General features: G+C 38.8%; 1 protein-coding gene across 5 annotated transcripts in view; it reads left to right on the top strand.

Moving 5' to 3' along the window:
- zic4 (zic family member 4) overlaps positions 1-21,633 on the top strand; it is a 111,727-nt gene that overhangs the window by 76,157 nt on the left and 13,937 nt on the right. For 2 of the 5 annotated variants that reach the window (XR_006399658.1, XR_006399659.1), the window contains exon 3: positions 12,196-12,286. The exons of 2 other annotated variants lie outside the window; for them this stretch is intronic. The gene's annotated coding sequence lies outside the window, so the exon portion shown is untranslated. Of the gene's footprint in view, positions 1-321; positions 1,396-12,195; positions 12,287-21,633 lie in introns of those variants that run through there. One more of the 5 variants, XR_006399654.1, reaches the window with a different exon arrangement.

Raw genomic sequence — 21,633 nt, 5'->3', positions numbered from 1 at the left:
TAGGTTTCCCCCACGTAACAGATTTTTTTTTTTTTTTTTACTCCTTTTTTTTCTGAGGCTATCCCAGAAATTCAGCCATGCCACAGAAATGAGCGGAGGAGTTACTGTGACAATCGAAAAAGGACGCACAAAATCGTCTAGTGTTTGCAGATCATACACGCTGTTGTTTTATGTTGTTGTTTTTTGCCGCTGTTGAGGATTGTAGTTGCGACTTCCATATAGCAAAGTACCGGGGTCACAGTCAGAGAGTCCAAACCAATGCATCTCTTACAATTCTCACAGTCTATTGATTCTCCCTCTGAAATTTATGTTGCTTTTCAGCGGGACCCCCTACTGTGGCCCTCACTGCCTCCCCCACAGGAGGGTCACGGTGACACAAGAGTGTTGGGCCAGATGCCGAGTGATCCCCTCCGATGCACCTCCGCTTCCAAAAGCCACATCCATCGCCAGACCTCATTGAAATACCACACACCAGACCTGAATCACCAGCATCGCCCACTCTCCTGCTTGCAGTTTTTTTTTAAATTTATTATTCTATCAACAACACCAAGTGTAAATCTCCGGAGCAAATGCTCAGAGAAAAAAAGATCGGAGAAGAGAGGAGAACTGGGGGATGATGAAGAGGGAGGGTGGGGGGGGAGGATAGAAAGAAAGAAAAAACACAAGTGCAGAACAAAACAACCCAGCTGGTCCACCTTTGCCACTGGAAGCCAGTGAAGTCACCCTGTGTTTTTGTGAGAGTGCGTGTGAACAAAACGGTCTTTGAAGTTGGGTTACAGCACTGTACTGTGGCATCACTACGGCCACTACTAAGCCCCTGCAAAAATGTGCTGGGCGATTATAGAAAATGCTATAGAATCCAGTCATAAATCAACTAAATTTTCATGCAAATGGCCTCCTCCATGGGGCATTTATGTAGTGTGTGTATAGCAGCATCAATGGCGCATAAAAGGCACATTTTGGCACTTAAAAGAGAAATCATTGAGACATCACAGCCCAAATGCACACAGAACCTTCAAGGTCAAACACTGCGAAATAATAAACCACTGACACACAGAGAGAGACACACACACAAACACACAATTGGGAGGTACAACAAGACCGGAGAGTCGTTAAGGCTTTTATCTTCTGGTTGAAGGAGAAAGATCCACCCGACATCCCAGAGGGTACTGATCAATCACGGCCTGACTGGTTCAAACTGTTTGTGCTGGATTCCACATCTATCACCATCCGATGGAGCTCTGTGTCCAACTACAGCACTGAAGAAAAAAAAAAGAGAGCACTTTCAATTAGGGCATGGCGAAATAGATTCACACCACTTGATTTATAGTGCACGACTAATTACACAAGCCTTTTCTTTGCCTAATGCAGTTGAAGCTGAAACTTACCCTCGTACTTAAGGAGGTTATTGTCTTATGTTAAATGGCAGGCTGTGACATAGGCGAGGCCTGCAAGTTTTCATGTCCTTTAGAAAAGCTCTTGATAATGACATGAAGGATAACAATGGACTGAGCTGCTTTGATGTTTCGAAAGAAAAAGAACACTTGTCATTTCTCACAAGTCGTTTTTTTTTAAAAAATATTATTATTTGAAGCATAAATCTACGTTTAGAGCCAAGTGGAAGATGTCAAACAAGCCTACAAACCCTAAATATAAGAGTTAAATACTATTCCCTGTATAATATTAAAATTAACAAACCAGCCTGGAATACTTTCACTTTCAATGATGGCTTCTCTATACCATGCATAAGTGTAGATTATGTCATTTCCTTAAACGTTGTCACTAGCCCATACCTCAGGGGGAAGATAGGGAGCTTAACAATAGGTACAAGCTACAGGCAGAGCACTGGGGCACGCTGAACCTCATGAATATCATTAGCTGTGAGCTGAATTTGTATTACTTTGGGATTACATCTAACCCTGTAACGCAACCTGATTGTGATTGCGAACTGAAAATATGTAATAACATAATCATATGTAAAGCAAATGTAGAAATACAAATCATGTTGTGGCATTAAAACCATCCCAGTTGGTCGGTTCCTGGAGAGAAGGCAGGGAGTCTGGAGTTTCTTTTTTTCCCCCCTCTCTGGAGCATTTATATAGTGTAATTCAGTGCTGTGCTAAAAAAGTGCTAAATACACATGTAAGGTGGAGATACGTTTTTTGTTGCTGACTTTATTGCCTTGCTACAAACAACCTGAAAGCCCCATGTTCCTTAATTTTACAATGAAACGTACCAGATGGCTTTTACAACTTAATTTACCCACTAAGCACACACGTATCCACCTAACATTTCCGTTCTTGCATTTAACACTCTGTAACCGATACAATCTGGAGACAGTTGATCATTTATTTTAATTGAAGCATATTCTTCAAATGGAAAGATCTCGTAATGATGGCATTCTTGTGTTTATGCTCAAATAGCAACAAGGAAGTCGGTTCATAACCTGTGACATCCCCTACACCCAAAGACACTGGATCCCACAGTAGCAGAGGTGGCAGAAGCTGGGTGTCAAGTTGGGAATTTAGACACATTTTCCATCACTGAGCCTTAAAGGATTTCACACTCTCACTTAAGACAGTCTACACCTCTCAATAGGTGCTACATCTAAGATGAGAGATTGTACGCAACGTCGTTTTAAAGACAGACTCTCCCCAGTGACGAAATATCAGGATTTCCTTAAGAGCAAGACTTGTTGCACCGCTCTCTTGGCAGTGATTAGGTCTTTAGACACTCAAACATTATGTGATTATTAGTCAATCAATGTTTTACCATTAACAGACAGTGAAAGCATCCCTGACCATTTAATGGCTTGCTTCCCTTTCAAACCACTAAAACAACCCCATTTGAGGAGGAAAAAAAATCTACATCAAAAGCAGCATTAAGGAGCAATTATATAGTATGCATCTGTCTGAGCCTAAATGACAACTAATCTAAATCACCACGTATTTATTGCATTTTTTTTATCCTGTGAGAACAGGGTATAATTACCATTACACATATACAGTAAAACTATGCTTTGACACAAGCCTTAAACCACTAAATACACTTTTTAAAAACAAAACAAAACTGCCGTCTCTTAATGATATCAATGTCATGAGACCTGCCAATCAGAATCCCACAAAAATACTGTCAACATCCAGATGGATCTCTTTAGCTTTACCCGCTTTTTTTTCAATTGCGACTTGCGTTTGTAAGAACATCACTAAGATGCAAAGTTTTGAAAACGGTTTGGATTAAGAACCTGCTCAGACACTGACACGAGGTTCCACTCTGATTGAATTTGAGAGCTGCTGATCAACCCCCAGTTAAGGCCAACTGATCAGGACAGAGGTGTCAGTTCAGAGCTTAGCTGGAGGAGTGAACGCAACACTCCTCCTTAAGCAAGATGAAAGACTGTTCCGCATGATGCGTACCCTCCTTAACACTTTGACGGATGTGATCGACCAACCCCCAAAGACGTGTAGTGACAACAGATGATCTGCTCAGGTAAGCACCATCTTGCTTTTCAAAGTGCTTCACACTGCAACTCATCGTAAGAGGTTGATTTCAAAGTCACTGCTAGTCTGCAGCTCGACAGATTTCCTGCCCATGTGGATATGTGGCGAAGTCACGGATGTCTTGGAGGCACAGGTGATAATAGGGCCTTAATCGCCCTGCTGGTTCTGCTTGTCCCTCTCAATGTCACATATCCGGATGAATGTGGTAAATATCAGCCCATACTTGGAATAATGCCACTTTATCTGGTTTTGTCAGACCAAGGTCTTGGTCACATGAAGTGGGTGAAAGATGAAAGGTGTATATAACATTTGCAATTTTAAAGCCAGTGTACTGCATAATCACCAGGTTAATACTATTTGGATGGTGCAAGTTTGAAACTCTTGGATTAAAAATAAAGCTGAAATGCGAAATGCATATTTTTGCATGCAAGATGTAAAGGCTTTCTAAACGAAAGGCGGCTGCTTTGAGGCTAATTAGCATTTTCGACACAGACAGGTGATCAGAGCAGACAAGTATAGAGATCCACCCTTTGGTCAAAGGGAGTTTTCAGCAGTAATGACATGTGATAGGAACATAATGACAATGATAACAATACAATTGCTATTTTGTCTCATTTTTTTGCATTTTTGTGCTTTTATACAATATCTCTTAAATCTAAACATCAGTAAAAGCAATTCCCCCAACATGATGGTTTAATGAGGATGGATCTTGGCAGAGGCATGGCACCCCCATCCCTCTTACCCTCTACCATACTGGCTGTACCTCATCCAGCCATGCCTTACCAGCATCCCCGCTGTTCAATACCGTCTCATTTGTCATGTATCAAACGCAAACTTCAACGTATTGCCCTCACATATGCTGTGGAAGAAGGAGTCTGCTGCAGTGATGCTCTGGCTGCTGTCCAATCCTCAGCTGAATAAACACAAGGGCCATTTGCAGGTTGGCAGACAGCGAGATGTTTGTCTTTCAAGGCAATCCACCTCCCTCCTCTTACTCCAGTTACTCCAGTTGACCCCTTCTCTCCGAAACGCAAAGGTGAAGAGACGCCAAGAGCTTAGAACCGCACAAGTTACTGTGATTGGCTGCGTAACTTTGGAAGTCCACCGCATTTATGGAGTTTGAAGTGTCAGGACAAGATTCAAAGTTGTGGGAAGAACGATGCAGAAGTGGAGAGAAAAAAGAAAAATGTCGGACTTTAGAGGACATTAAATCAAAGGAAGCAGATCAAATAGGATTAAATAGATGGTTATGAATGATGGTTCACTGTAATAACAAATCAGATCTGCAGACAGAGATTAAAATAAAATCTAAATATTGATACTCATGTTAATTAACCAATTACACATCTATAAAGAATCCTGATATTTGATTATAATCGTATCATCAAAGGCCGTGGTAGCCCCAATCCTGTCTCCTAGAGATTACATTCATATGCTACTAATTTTTTTTTTTTTTTTTTTTTCCAGTTATGTTTTGAGGGAAACGTAATTGCTACCAAGGATGTTGACTTTGGAGACCAGGGTTTGCATCCTGAGTGAGGTTTAGAAAACAAAAGCACTTCAGTTAAGGTTAGGAAAAAGTCATGGTTTTGGTTAAATGTTAATAAAGTGTTTCAGGTCATTGTTGACTTTTTAGTATTTAACCAAGATCATGATCTTTCCTTAACCTTAACCAAGTGCCTAATCATAACCATAAAAGAGCTGAATCCTGCTTTAGTCATTATGAGCGCATATTGTGGGAAACAAAGATGAAATGGAAAATGTTGTCATTGAACATTTTGGATCCTGACTCACCAGATAGATTCATTAAAAACTTTTCCTCATTATTTTGTTTTAAAGTGATCATATTTGCGGTTGCAAATAAACATAATTTCTAGGAGACAAAGTCGGGTCGCCCCCACCACAAACTGCACGCACATACAGTATGTACATACATTTGTGTGTGCTGAGCATAAACTCAATGTTTCACTGATGTGTCCCTCTCTGTAAACTCCACCGCATTTCCAACAGCTCGCAGGAAATCTCTGAAAAACATGAACATGGTAAATGCAGCTCAGTCTAACCACCCAGAAAAATGGGCACAAGAAACAACAAATCCTAAAACAAATGCTGCTCTAAAGACACTGTCCTATTGTGTATTCATGACCAGGCTCTTGTCTTTCACTGACACAAAAGCAAGCAGGGTCTGCTGTTTCAGTCAGTTTAAACAAATAACAATGATGCAACAGGAGTGCTTCCAGTGAATGTGAAATGCACTGTTGAATCACCAGTGGAGGCCCCCCAATAGTTTGCCACGCATCACAACAGCCAGGACAGGCTCAATATTAACATTTCCTTTTGACATGTGGCAAAAGGTTTTCTTTAACCCACGGAGGTTGAATGGGAATCAGTGGATAATAAGAAATTAAAAGGTAAAGAGGACACAAGGGAAAGAGCGAGAGAGAAAGCCAAATCCTAGCCCCAGGGCTTAATGTTAGAACACAATGGCCGCCAAGGCAGTAAAGGAGTCGACATTTCTTATTCGCCCCCTCCCTTGGTGCCACCTGCATTACAATTAACCTCATGGCAACCTTGAGGTCTCTGATTAGTGATGGCCTATTGTCTCGATCCCATTAATGCTTGGCCCCCACTCTGCCCTCAGCGCACTCACATCAACAAATCAAACCCAGTTTCCGGCAGGGTCTTTTACTGCAGGGAGCTGGCCTCTAATATGGGACGGCTAACTAAGGGATGGCTACAGAGGGGGCCTGCAGAAAGCTGCTAGAGGTACCTGAGAGGCTGGGTAGCACTGAAACTTGAGTAAAAAGAGTATCCCAACATGTAACAATATTCTTTGTATTGACAGATGCCAAAAGCTGCTATATTCAGTTCCAAAAGTTGCAGGAATCAACAAAAAAGGGAAGAAAAACTGGACTATTAGAGCAGGAAATAGTTGCTTTCCTTTTGACAGCCACACTGACAACTGCGAAATACAAATGTAAAAAAATAAAAACTGACCCAAGCAGCCTAAGCTTTGCACCAATGATATTCAAGAGAAGTGAAAGACAGAAGCGTGAGCGTTGGAAGAATTAAAAGCACGCCAGATGTTGGGAACCCCTCGAGGAATAAACCGACACATTAAACATAATATCACCTCATGCACTGGAGTGCAATCACTGGTTCTCTCCGGGGAGCTGTTACACTATGTGTTGCTGCCACAGTTTAAATCTCAAGAACCAGAAACTAATGCACCGCAGACGGGTTTGGCCCACGCAAAGAGTACACTTGGGAACACAGACAGACTTGGGAGCTCCATGTAGAATGGAAAAACTATGACTTGATTCTTGAACTCAGCATAAATAGAAACAGAGTAGTTTTATCTGATATCACCAGGGAGATAAGCATCAAATCGTTTTATGTATGTATCAACACAGTAGTCAGTAAATCTGCCTTTAAAGTGACTTGCCTCTTTCTTAAATTACACATCTCAGCTTAGGCACCAGGGGACAGATAGGGCCAAATTATTCACACCGCATTAATAATAAGACTCAGAGGCATCAAGTATACTTAAAACAGGTGTGTGAGTTTTAACATGACCATATTATTCTTTCATCAACAAATGCTAATCATCATGAGTTGGCACTAGCTGCAAAACATCATAAATCACATGATCAGAACAACCATTTGTGAGCTGTAATGCACATTCAGAACTTTAAAGATACAATCGATGGACGGAGCTCTTGCAACTAAAAAGAAATAGCTTAGAAGCTGAATGTTACAAGTTTTTGTTGACAGCGATGGGTTGAAAATGGAGAACAAATTACAATAATGTCATCTTTATAATAAATTGTAATTACTGTCATTATTATACTGTAATTATTGTAAATACTGAATGTTTAGTATTCATGTGTGCAGATGAGTTATAATTAGTTGTCCTGAAGTATTAAGCTTAATTTTCATTATAAATTAAGAATCGCTGCACATCGATATGAAGATTTGATCACTGTGAGTTTGTGTGTGTGTGTGTATGTGTTTAATGCTTCATATAGCCATTCTGCTAACAAAGCACTGTTCATGCTAAACCTGCAAGGAACATACTGTAGATTTAGTGTGAGAACTGGATCCAAGATGGCAGCCCATTCATTCCAATTAAGTTTTCTCACAGTCTAAGGATGGAGGGTGTCGTATTTTGTGCACATTGTGGAGAAATTTGAGGCAAATTTGTGATTTTGGGCTTTATAAATACAACTGACTTGACTTGCAGCAGATAACTAAATACAACTACTGTCTACTGATTTTATACATACGCTCAGTTGTTTGCTGCCTCACTGAAATCCATATTTGCTTGAAAATTTGTGCCACTATTTAGCCTATAACCTTCTTCCAGCTCTTTACAATAAATGCACGGAGCATAACATCATACAGGATAAGTAGGGTAATACTGGCACGAACAATACCGGTTTTGCTATATTATTTTAACACTGATCCTTTAAAAAATAAACTGTTTTGAATCTGTGAAACTTAAAATTGCAGAATGCAACACTGAGAGTGATCCGATTACATTTCTGAAGGAAATGTTCAGCATCTTCGAAAGAAACGACAAACAAGACCAGCAGAGGGAATATAACTATGTGGAGCTTCCCTCTTGTAATTGCTTAGTTTGGATTTTGTCGCTGGAAATTAGCATCAGCTTTCTTGGATCTTCTGCGGGATTCATTTGTTTTATGATGGCACTAATGGCCATTCAAGCTCCACAGCCTGACTCAGGGGGGGTAAAGGGGTCAATTTATTCCAACTTAAAAGAAAATATTGGTGTTTCTGAGGTTTCTGCTCATCTCTATCATTGTTAGCTCAAAGCCACTTAGATTGTTGTTCAATCCGGTGCTGTGTGTCATTAGGAAAGCAATTCAATACCACCATGTACCTACCACTGTTCACATGACCTCATCTTGGTTTGCTGTCAAGGATCCTCAACAATCTGATGGTATGATGTGCCAGAACAGAGATGCGTCATCTTGATTTTTTTTTTTTTAATATAATTGCTTACTGTCAGGCTAATGGCAAAGTCACAGTGAGGAGATCTTAGATTTTATCCTAAATCTTATCCTTTTAGTACGTTTTTCTTCTTCTCACTTCCTTATCATTTCCTAAAAAACAATACAAATCAATGGAAAACAGTTGCGGATGAAACATAAACAGGAGGATAAATAATAGTTTACTTACATGGACTTAAACAAGCTCCAGTACAATAAGACAGACTCATTAAGCATTTAATTCAGACTGGCTCAGGTGTGTCTCTCTGTCCAGCTAAGCAATACAACAGTTACACCATTTATGGACTGTCCAGTGTGCAGGAGGTGAAGAAACTTCTGGGGCACACCTGCCAGCTGATTCAACCATTAGACTACACACCACACTGTCTATAGCCCCAGTCCCCCGAGGATGTCCCTCGCCATGCAGGTGCAGAGACGCAGAAGCTGTGATGTATTGCTCTAGATTTTAGCAATTGCTTCCTCGAAAACCTCTTATCGTGTGTGAATGAAACAACTGGATGCATATTTTCTGTGCATTACTGAGAACGCTTGTTTTCATGTTACTGAAAATGGTTCCAGGGATGTTTTCAACTAGAAAGCATACGTTGGAAGTCAAATGAGGTGATTATAATGGTTTTACAATAGCTTGAAGCATTATTTCATGATTCTGACTTTTGATTCTAACATTGGAAAAATAGTTGGAAAAGTAAGCTTTGAAGAACTTTGCCCTCCCATCCATTAAATGTGAATATTTGCAAAAAAAAATGCGAAAACCCCAACACACATCCACACTTTCATTGTGTTGTTAAATACTTTCAATCCTTGTAAAATAGAAAATAATTAATGAAAAATGAAAAAAACTTATTTTTAAACAATATCAGGACCTCTAGAATGTATTTGTTAGCTCACTAGTTCGTTCATTCTCACATAAAAACTTTAAAAAGTTAACTAAAAGTCCTTTTGAAGCTTTGTGCGTGAACAGAAATGAGGCAAAAACAGGAGCAGGTCATTTTTATAGCATACAAACGAGTGCTTTTGCTGACTAAAACCCACTCTTGACTCCACTGTCGACTTTCTTCCAGCTTCAAAACATGTTTCCTTCTCCCACTGAAAGCATTCGGAGGCCACAAGGCTGCCACATTTCTGCCACATTGCTTATGTGGCTTCACCCAGCAACCATTATACACCTAACCATACTCCAACCACATCGCTTTAACACTCTGCCAGGGCCGACCCAAAATAACACTCCCATGAAGATTCAGGGAAACGGAAGAAAAAAGTTGTCCTCTTCTCCAAAACATAAAACTGAATACCATGACCAGTTTTAATTCAAAATCTGACTGCAATTACAATTTGAAAGAATCTCATTTCATGTAAAGTCTTGTGTAATCTTTTACCCATATGTGATACAAACAGCAAGGTGGCCTGTGATAAACTGTGGTATGTTTCTGTACTGGAAAAATTTGCCAACATTGAGAATTAAATTTAAAAAACAGATGATAATCTTTTACTCAGCAGTACTAATTTGTCAGGCCTGGAAATGAATACCATAAACATCACATGCAGCTGGAATTTATGGAGGAATATAAATAGAGGGTATTCTATTAATATTCGTAGAGAAATGCTTAGGCTTGGTGTTATCCTCTATGAGATTCATCAATGTTGGTAGTTATTGTCCAGACCCCCCACAGTTGTAATTCTTTATCCTTGCCATCTCGGTAAACTGCATTATTTAGTTAAGAAGATGTAATTCTTTTCACTTCACACAATCAGCGAGACTCCAGACCGACCCAAAGCAACCGCACACGTCCTCTATAAGTGAGTTTGCACATATAATGGCTTACTGTGTTTAAGTTATAGATTTGAAAAAATACAGATGAAATGACTCCCTTGATCCTACACAAGAAGCGATTAAATTCTGGTTGCACCCAAGAGTCTATTACTATTGCAACGTGTTAATTCTTTAGATGATTGGGTATTTATGTAAATCCTTTGTTTATCATGTATCCATATGGCGAACTACAAAGATATGCGCATTGTTACAATGCCAAACCAGATGTTGACTTATCTGAACTTGACAATTGATCTTTTCTTTAAAAAAAAAAAAAAAAAAAAAAAGCAGCACATGATGCTGCAATGAACTAAAAACATTAGTTGACACAAAAGAAAAGGGTTTAAATACAACAAAAAACAATTTGCATTTGATTTCGTTCAGACGTAAATGATTCATTTAGCACTTTGAGAAGCTATTACACACTGCTGCACTGTTTGCTGGTGTTTCAGCAGCTTGATTTCACGCACATCATCTCAGCAATTCAGAGCGGTTTATTTATCCGATCCCGTAAACAAAATAATCATTAACCAGCAGTGCAAGGAAAGCGTTTTGTCTTGGTATAATATGATACCAGGTGAGGCTGCGTGTCTTGACAGGTCGCCATTTTCGGGCCACTAATTTGGTCTCTTTGTGGCAGAAGCAACTCCCAGCACAGCAGCAGGACAATTATATCCAGGTGCAAGGATTTGATTCAACAAATTCTAGGTGGATCATTCCAGCTTGCTCCAGGCCCCCCCCCCTTTGCAGCGTTGTCTCTCTTCTGGGCCAGCTTGGAACAGATGCCCTTGAAAAATCTACAGCCCTCACATGTGACTGAGGACCTTGACAAAAAGCTGAAGCACTTCCAGAAACTTGAAAGTCATGAACCATGTTGTATATTATAATAATTGGAATGGCAGCAACTGGAAACATTCCCCTGAATATTCCAGAAGATAATGGGACATGCTAATGAGTGTGGAATCACGCCAATCAAAAAAAAAAAAAAAAATTAGAGAAGAGAAAGAGAGTGGGGTGGAGTTTGGTGGGAAGGTGCCCAAAAGGAAAAAAAAAAAAAAAAAAAAGTAGAGCGTACGGGGTGGGCTGTATGCGTATGTGATATATGTGTGCTCTGTCTTCTTGGAACAGCAGCACTGTTGAGTGTGGAATAGTACTGTACAGTCCGCCTGTCAAAACTGTTGATGCACATTTGGGGGGAAAAAAAAGGATTTGGGAGCTAGCACCTGGCAGACTGAAGCATTTCATGCTATGCTGCTATGCCAAAGCACTCATGCAATGCCATGCTAAACTCAGAGCTTATTCTTCTCTCTGGTCGCCACACAGAAAACATTACAGAAGGCCCTTTTGGTAGTATGACTGTAAAAACTGAACTTTGAGGGAATGTTGTTGTTGTTGTATCTAAATCAGGAGGGGTTTTGGTCTATTTTAGATTCATTTTAATATATTGGTATGTTAATGGAGTTCTGAATGGAAATTTACAACCAACTGTGTCAGTTTTGCCCAATGGGAGCGAATTATGTAAAATTTAACAAGGCCATCTGTAACTGCTTTAACATTTATTGATGTACATTAAATCTTAAAGCATAATTCCCTTTGAATGATAATTATTATGTTAGGAAGAGCTTATGGTGCAGTGACTTATTAAAAATGCTGGACTGCATCTTCGCTGTAAAGCGAACTCTGTCATCAGTGACACACTACATCTCAATCCTGTGGACAGCTGATTGGATTTACTCAAAACTTGGGCTGGAGAAAGTCTCATGCTGAGAGTAAAATTGACTTAGGCCTGTATTCAGAGAGAAAGATGAAGGGCATCCAGTCTTATCATTCTCCATCCCATGTCTCCCTGCAGCCCCAATACTTTCCATGTGTTACTCCGGTATGTGCCTGAGAATTTTCTACATGTGATGTCAACATCAAGCCAGGACCCAAAGTCAAAGGAGGTACAAGGGGCTGAATCAGAAGTGCTGCCAACATTTTATGGCTTTGGAATCCATGTTCAGATTGTTCAGTGGATGAAAGATCACTTTAAGAGATAGATGCCAGAAAGCGAGTGGAAATGGTACAAATAGAGATGTAGCTTAATGTTTGTGTGACAATGTAGGCTAAGATTGGCAAGATTCGGGAAAAGTCTAACACCTTTTGCTCGTAATATTAATGACATTTGACTGTAAAACTGATTATAATAGCCAAAACCACTTATTTGAAAAGTCCCAGTTTGCTTGTAATTTTCACAGGCAAACATCTGAGCAATATAGAAAGTCTTTTGTGACTATAACACCACCTCAGTGTTTAAATGCAATTATTTTCTTAATGCGTTATGATACAAATTCATAAAGTAACCCGATTCATGGCTCCAGATGGCAAAGACGATGAGTATCTTGCATGTTACATTTGAATTTTATTTGATAAACCTTAACAACATTTCTATAACTGTAATGTATAAAAATGCAGACAGTGTAACCAGGGGGCTGTGTGTAATTTCATTCCCACTGCATCCTCACCGGGGTGCTGGTTCTCAGACTTCAGCCAGAAGACAAGCCTTTATTTGATTTAGGCAACTCCCCCCTCTCATGTGCCTCCTCTGCTCATGAAATGTCCCAGTATGGAATGTCTGCATTATTACACTGCTGACAGAGATTGATGCTTCTCCAAACCATCTGCACATGCAACAATCCTCAACTTGAATGAACTTAATTGCAGGGGGAGAAAAAAAAAAAAAAAAACTTTTAGGAGTTGGAAAATACAAGGCATGATAGTTTTAACTTTGGATGTTTCAGTTTGAGGGGAACATATGTTTGGAAGGAAAGAAAAAAAAGTTTTGTAATGAATGTTTGGAATTTTAGCCAAACTCCATCAACGAAAGTGTCACAAATGAGTGATTTAATGTAACGCCGCACGTGGCCATGAGGTTGGGTTGGGTTGTAGCAGAAGCAGAATAAAGCCACTGAGTGATGTAACTTTGAAATTACTTATGAGTCAATGACATATCATCAGTCATTCAAATCTATGCCTCCCAAAATAGGCATGCAAATAACCCTAAACGGTCCTTTGCAGCGTTCATACATCTTATTCCACAATGTTTATTTAAAAAAAATACACTCAATTTGTCATTTGTGAGTCAAAGGTGACGTTATAAGAGGAACACTCGGTCAAAAACAGTCTTGAATGTGAACTTGAAATCTTAGATATTTTTTTTAGACAATGGTGCTACTTTTGGCATCCTCTATATATATATGAATACAATGCTTGTAATTCACATAAGCAGGTGTGAGATATGTGGTCTACTCTTAAAGGCTCAGAGAACAAGGGGTTGCAGTGTACTCGTGCAAAGAATCAGTGGGATCAAGTGTTGGAACCTTTACAGTACGTCACCGTCTTGTTTAACAAGTCCAGGGATCAAAACACTAATCCCTCCACTCTCCCTTTGGTTATAATTAACTCGCAGTGCTTGATGCTGACACTATTTTAAAGATGTGTTTCTATGGACTCTAATCCTGATTCAATCTTGCCATCTGTGTAAAAGAGAGAAAAAAAAAGAAGAGGCTTTCTGTGTTCACTCTCCCTTTATTTCATATTGTATCTTGTATTATCAGTTCAATACCTAATATCACAGGGTGTTATGACTTGACTAGATTACCAAAACAGTAGAGAAAAAAGCTTCTCTGATCTTCAGATGTTCAGATTAAATTCATGACGTGTTGGCAGGTGAAATGTTTAGATTCAAAAGAACTGATAAGATTGTTTGACTGGAAGCAGCAAATCATTTGTTTATTTAACATGAAACCCAAATTATTCCAAACTTAAATGAAGAAAAAGCTTTTGCAGCCTCCCAAAAACATTTACATTTTATGTTTTACTGTGTTTTAAAAACAGGCGATCATTTTCAGATTTAAAAAAAAAAAAAGAAAGAATTCTCAACCATATAAATCAAAACATAAACAAGCCAGCGGTGCAGCGCAGAGCTTGAACAGTGTGAGTCAATTACAGATTGAGGTTTTAAGCATAAACCAATTATTTCTGAAAGGAAAATACAAACAACTGAGGACAGATTTTTTTAAAAAAAATAATAAAATGTTAAAAAATGATTTGCAGAAATAGCTGCTTTCAAACAATCATTCTACTCGCCATTAGATAGCCACATGCCGCCATTTATCTGCTTAGTGACGGCGGCTGCAGTTTGCTGTGAAGCGATGACAGATGGATACTTACGTCGCGTAAGTTTGGAAACAACCTTTAGCGAGAAGTTCAGCTGGATGCTCTTTCTAAGGACTTATCAACACTTGTCCATTAGACACAAACCACTGCTGCGCGTGGCTTTATACCAAATAGCTGAGTGTGGATCCAGTGCAGGGAGCTGTCATATGTTTAAAAGAAAAAATAAAACAAGTGGCTGCAGACAAGTCATGTGACAAATAGGACACTTAAAACACTGGTGTTGATATTTGTTTTGCTACGAGTAAACATGACTGATTATTTGCAGTAGATTGGAGCAGTAATTATATATTTAATATGTCATATGTAATAGATATAATAACAATAATAGTGGTCTTGGATGGTTGCAGGGAAAAGCAGAGTTTCAACATTTAATGCTAAGTTGCAAAAGCTGATGACAAGTTCCCAGTATGCTGTTTAAAACCACCACTGCAATATAACTTGTGCAATGTGAACATTGTTGTTCAGATGTGGGTTTGCATTCAGTTGTTGCTGCCTTCCTCTGTGCTCCACAAACACAAACTCCAACGCACAAACTTTCATCTAGATTTCAGTCTTCATTCCTATAATTTTTTTTGCCAAGTTTAGATGTTCTGAATCAGTTAAATCCTTGCTGTTTGTTCCGAACTTGATCTTCTGGATAGACTTGACATTTTATGAGAGCTAACATTTTATTTGCCCTTTCAAACAGTGTTTGTTTTTTTTTCCTTTTACCAGACTTCAATAATTTCTACATGGATTGCTCCACCGCTATAAGTAACCATGTCATATAAGCATCTTATAATGAATTTGAGCTCATGATTACATTTGGAAACAGATAAATGATATTCAAGTGAAATCCATAATATAAAACACATGATTAATCAAATACAAACACAGTCCAATACTTTCTAACTTGAAGTAACACATTCTGTGATAAAAGTCTTTATTCATGCAATATTATTCAGACACAGTCAATGAAGTGTTTCCATATGCAGACATCACATATGTCACGTCTCCTCCCACACAATGACCTCACCTCAACACAAGACATAATCTCCTGACATGGGAAGCATTGAAATAAGCCCTCGTCATTTGTTGTTGTCATTAATTTTAAAATCCCCCCGAACACAGACTATGTCACGCTGTGTGAGCAACAATGACACGACAAATACAGGTGCTGCTTAAATGCAGTCATTAAAATGTATTTTAGTTTAGGATGTTTATTTTTTCATTAAACAAACATTAAAATCTTGGCATTTTAATAATAACTATTTCAATACATTTTCCGCCAAAAAGTGGCAGCGTGAGGCTTTGGCCACAGTTTCCCCACAATTTCCCGTCGCAGGTGGAAACACCAATTAGTGATTAATTGAAGGTGGCGGAAAAATAATAAACAGCAAACACCTGGACCAAGCAAATTTGGGCCAATCATTATCAATCAAGCCATGAGTGAGCAACGGGCAATTGGAATTAATGGGACATACACGGCTTATAATGTAGGAAGCGCATGGCATTTCATTTTGGAAATTATTATTAGCAAACAAATTGACTTAGCACAGTTGCAACCGTCAAACGGTTGGTCACTCAGTTAGAAGAGATGGATGGATTTCTTGCTTGCCAACATGTTTACCTAATGTGACCAAATTGCACTGATACAAAATGATCCCTTATAGCTTGGGTCATCAAAATGTAAGAACACAGAAAACAATCAAGATGTGCAGCTGATTATTTAACTAGGCTGTGTTTTTATTTATTATTTGACATTTTACAAAATAGCCCTTTAACTCAATCTCAAACACATTTTTTCAGATCCATAATTGCAAAACAATGAAATGGAAAAGGTTAAAATAATGAAATATTAACTGTGAAGATTCTTCTGTAATAGTGAGGATCATGTTTTGGAGCACAACCTATGTCTTACATTTTACATTTTCCCACGCTAAAGAATTTCAGCAGTTTGATTATTTCTTCACTCAAAACCACGGGTATGTCTTCAATATTGCTGGAGAGGTGCTTTCACACGGTTTCTTCACATCCCTGTCAAAGGAGCACAGAGGTCACCGCAGCTTCTGGAAGCGACGTGACCCTGTTACATCGCAGATTTTCATCTATTCTCACCTAATCCACGTCATATCACTCAGTTAACTCTGATAAGAAGAAGTATCAAAGTCACTGACGTAAAAATCAAACAGTGTGATACTTACAGGAGCCAGCTGCTGCACACAGGTTGAACCATGTGTTATACACCGGGGATTTGTTGAGCAGGATTCGGTACATCTCACTTAGCTGATCATAATTTATCATCTTTTATTAAGTACAATATGGCATTTGATTGAATAATTGAATAATCAAGCACAATATTTCATTTTGACAGTCCTGTATAAGCTAATGCTGACATACAGTTGTGCCAAATGAAGTTCTCTGCAGGCTCAATTTAAGATTTCTTTATTTTTTTGTTTTCCTTTTGTCTGATCATATTTTTCATTGCATGTTGCCAGTTTGTCTCTATAATGACTTGTATTCCTTCACAGATAATGTACATGTAGACTCCCAGATCTATCCTCTGGCAACATTAGGTAGCTAATATCCTTTGCCTGCTAGAGTTCAACACTTAGTGCACAGTCATACAAACACACACACACACACACACACATACTGAACCACCCACGTGCACAGACAGACCCACAGACACATTCAGCTTCCAGGTCTTTCTTGGCTCCCATCACCAGTCAAGTTGCATTTCCACCTGTGTCCTGCTGATGCAGCTGGTGAAAAAATATCCCATGCCAAGCGCACTGGTATGATGATACCTTAGCACATACCACATTTTGTTTGCCAATTTTTTTTTTTTTTTTTTTTTTTTACTTTTAATCACTCTCTTTCTGTGATGCCAGTGTAATTATAAATGAATGCACTGCAGAGAGGTGGAATGTATCAGGTATGATTAAAGCGTTGCATTAGTCGGTAGTTTTCAACAGGCTGCTGCTGATTCGCTTCTCTTGTTAAAATGTGTTGTTGATACCTACTGTACTGCACTGCTGACTACATTGTGTAAGAATGGCTCGAAAGTCTTTGATAAGGTTAGTGAGAATGTGCAATGATGTCAGAAACACTTCAGTAATAAGCAATAGAGAATATGTGCAGATGTGCACACTTTCTCAACACACACGGCCACAGCGTGCACTGGACTCTAATGATGGATGTATTTCCATTATCAGAATGAAACTGAACAACAGTGAGCCAGAACAATTACAAAAGCGCCAAATGTTTGCAGGGAGAAAAGAAAAGTGTGGATATTAACATAGCAAAAAATGAAAATGGCTGCAATTGTGCATGCACAAGCCAACTAACCAGTGGGATTGTGATTCCAGCTTGTTTCGTTGCACACGTTTTTTTTTTTGTCTGGAATGATTTACTCTTGGGGAAAGAACAGAAATGTAATATCATTGCTATTTAAAATATCTTCATTTAAAACAACAGGCAAGCAGAGCAACCTGTATTTACTGCCTCTTGTCTCTGAAAAATATTTGAAGGTTCTGAGCAGCAGCTCAACAGGAACACAACTATGAATTTTAGGCAACCAAAAGATAAAGTGGTTGTGCAGAGGCTGGTGAGTTTAGTAGATTTTCTTACAGTTTTCTTTTTTGAATACGTATAAACACTGCTATTCAATCGCTTGTGTGGGTTGAGCTCTGGATAGAGTTGAAGAATTTCTTTTTTATGTTTTTGTCACACTTTATGGCTTTGATTTGCAACTCCAGCCGTTTTTACTTTTTAGCTGCATTGAGACTTTCAAGACAAGTGCTGTAAATCATAAACTCTAGCCTAAACCATAACTCATCATGAGCACAAGCTAATGAATTGAAGAAAAAAAAAATCTCATATTAGAAGATAGATCTGATGATATAGGTTGATTTTTTTAGAAAAAGTTCTACTCAGAAACTCATTTGTTTCTGTAGAATACAGTAATGACTGAGGACATAGGCGTGTCCAAATTGTAAAACATAATTTCAGTCTGCAACTAATTTAGTTAGTTGGGACTCTCTGCTAAATTCCAGAGAATACAAAAGAGCATGCAACAAGATGAAAACCCAACATCTGTTTGCATCAGGCTTAGTGTCACTAAAAACAATGAAAACCTTTAAGTTCATGTGGTTACAACCATGTTTTCCTCCAGGCCACCTTATGAAGCACGAAAACAATGTGAATGTGGAATGGAGCAGTAGAAATCTGCCAGTGACGATCTTTGGCTGGACATCCTCATTGCAAAATAACAAAGTCATTATCAGAGTCATCAGACAAACAGATGTCGACAAGCTGCTCTGCGAGCGAGAAGACCTCTCCATCGAACAGTACATTAACGCACCATATGCATGGCTTTTTACTATGTGGAATCAAAGTCAGTCAGGACGATGGATTTATTAAATCAGCTTTTGGTTTATAACTTTTTAATAAATCAGCTTCACTCACAGGGTCCTAATGTAAACAAAAGGCTACAGGCACATCAGCAAAAATGAGAAAACGCAGGACTGAAAACTGCCATCACCTCCAATATGATTGACAACTCTCCTAATTCACCAACAACTACACTAACAATCACTAATTCTGTTTCTAATGCTGTTTTCTAAACAAATGAGGGAAATCAGTCTATATTTTATATTTCAAGGGAAACAGAAAATATGCTCATATTTCATCAGTAAGTCAAATTCAGGACACTGGAAGTGTAGGTGAATAAACCTGTGTGTGTAAATACATATTTAAAAAAACAAAACAAAACACACAGATTGGTCCTTTAACGGATTGGGCGCATTGGATGACGGTTGCAAAGGGGTTAAATCAGGGGGATTTCCTGGATTTGACTCACTAAGCAACTCCCGCCCTATTGCCATTGAGCAAGGCACGTCACCACCATAACAACACAATAACTAAGCGAACACTAGGCTATAATGTGACCGGCTCAGGTGTGAATATGTTGTCGCTGCACGTTCAGGCGACTTTCTTTTTTTCCTGAATAAATAGGAATCAGACAAGGCATATTTTTTGCAGAGGTGTGCAGCAGTCTCACCCTGTCGCAAAGAGCTAATTGGAGTGGCCTCATTTAGCAGCACGTCAAACACCGTGTCAGCGCCTCCACAAATCTCCTGCATGGTCTAAACTTAATAGCATGTCAGAGACCACAACTGATGCAACGGGGGTCACCGTGAGCCTATGTTTCACTATAACGAACCCTCTCCAACCCCCGGCACTGTGGTGGCAAAGCGGAGATTAATGTCCCAATCAGTGATGTAGTTAAACAAAAAGAGCTGTGAACTACATGAGCTCCAGTCTGGATTATCATAAGGCAGCCAAACACCACTTAGACTACACAGAAATGGAAAATATATATATCTAGAGAGACAGAGAGAGAGAGAGAATTCGTGTTTTGTCTTTTTTTTATACGTCTCGTGATAGTTTGACATGCCATTTCTGAAGATGGATAAACTCTTATTTCCCAGATAAAAACGGCAAGTTGCTCCAGTGCAGCTTTTAGTCTCAGCGGGCAACACATGTGGGAGCTGTGTGACCAGCTCACACATGTCAGAGCAATTGTTTGCAAATTATACAGATTTAAAGAAAAGGTGGCAAATCTTAAACAAGGCGTCATAAATCAGAATTTGTTGAGTTTGGAGGTTAATATGACGATTACGTTTAAAACACAGCACTGTTTGAAGCCATGAAAAATAAAATAGATCAAATCTCTTGTTTGTTGATGAGCTTATTGCGTCAAAAAATGAGTTACATATAAATATGTATATATTTTTAAAAAAAAGTCACATTCCTAAACTTCAAAAGTACAAAACAACCAGCTGGATCTCTGTATTTCGTCAGCTCACTTACTGTACATGAAGATTATAAATATTTTTCTGTATTTAAAAAAAAAAAAAAAAAAAAAAATCTCATATTTGGATTATCGTTGTAACTTGTATGCAAACGTTCACTGTTGGATGGATTGCTCCATTACCCAGAGCCTGGCAATGAAATGGTTTTATGGCTGCAAATACGACAGAGTTTCTTGGAGGCGTTTTGAAATGTCTGCATGCCAATAAACTAAAGTGGCCTTGACTTGAATTTGACCTTTTTGTATTAGGACTCTTAAGCTGAGCAGATGGAGACTGTAGGATACCATTTTTGCGAGGTATTTCATGACTCTTAAGTTTTTTAAACTTTGTAGCTGTTTTTTTTTTTTTTTTTTTTTTAAGAAAAAGATATCACATGTCTTTCTGTCTTTCGCACAGGATCATTTCGCTGGGAACCTAATAGTTAAACCTAACTGCAAATGTTTAACTTATCGATTTAGTTCTCATTGAGTGGCGGCAGCTGGGCATGCAGATCAGAGTGCTGGCAAAAGCACCTCATCCATCAAGGGGCACAGGATTATACCTTTTTTTTTTTTCTAATCTTGGACAACACGTGCCAGTGGCTGCAAGTTGTGCTGAGGTGCTTTGGTGAAAAGAAAAGAAAAAAAATCACTCCAAAAAGTTACATTTACCTGCACAAATAAAACGTGTAAATACAAAAGCAGCCATATTAAAAAAAAAAGGCCACTTAAGTGATAAACCAGAACTCACAGAACGCAGCAACTATTGCATGAAAAAACAAGTCTGCTATGTTTTTTTTTAACCTCTGTTATTGTACTAAAGGGTGCATCCATTTACTGAACACCCATATTGCTTGGAAGGTGAGAAAAACAAAACAATTCTGACTTTTAAATGTGTAAAAACAACATGAAGGGAAAGGCTGAAGCACGATTGTGTCTGATATTTGATGCGCAGATAAACTGCAGAGTGTCTACCTTGGTAACACAAACGTCAGGCTCGGTTTACTGGCCACAAGTGCTGGTAATAAATATTCATGATGCTGGCGCCTGCGCTTTCCTGATATCTGAGTGTTTGTCATTTCCAGACTTGAGCGTAAATACATTTAAAGTGGATGTGTTTTTTTTTTTTTTTCTTTCCGCACCCCTATTTGATCTAGAATCACCATCAGCTCTATAGGCAGCCTGATAGGAGACGCGCTGCAGCCTGTCGTCGACTCTTCTTTTTACGAGCATTTT

This window comes from Thunnus albacares, chromosome 21 (assembly GCF_914725855.1).
Source record: "Thunnus albacares chromosome 21, fThuAlb1.1, whole genome shotgun sequence".
NCBI classification, from domain to species: domain Eukaryota; kingdom Metazoa; phylum Chordata; class Actinopteri; order Scombriformes; family Scombridae; genus Thunnus; species Thunnus albacares.
This window is presented reverse-complemented; position numbering and strand designations above follow the sequence as displayed.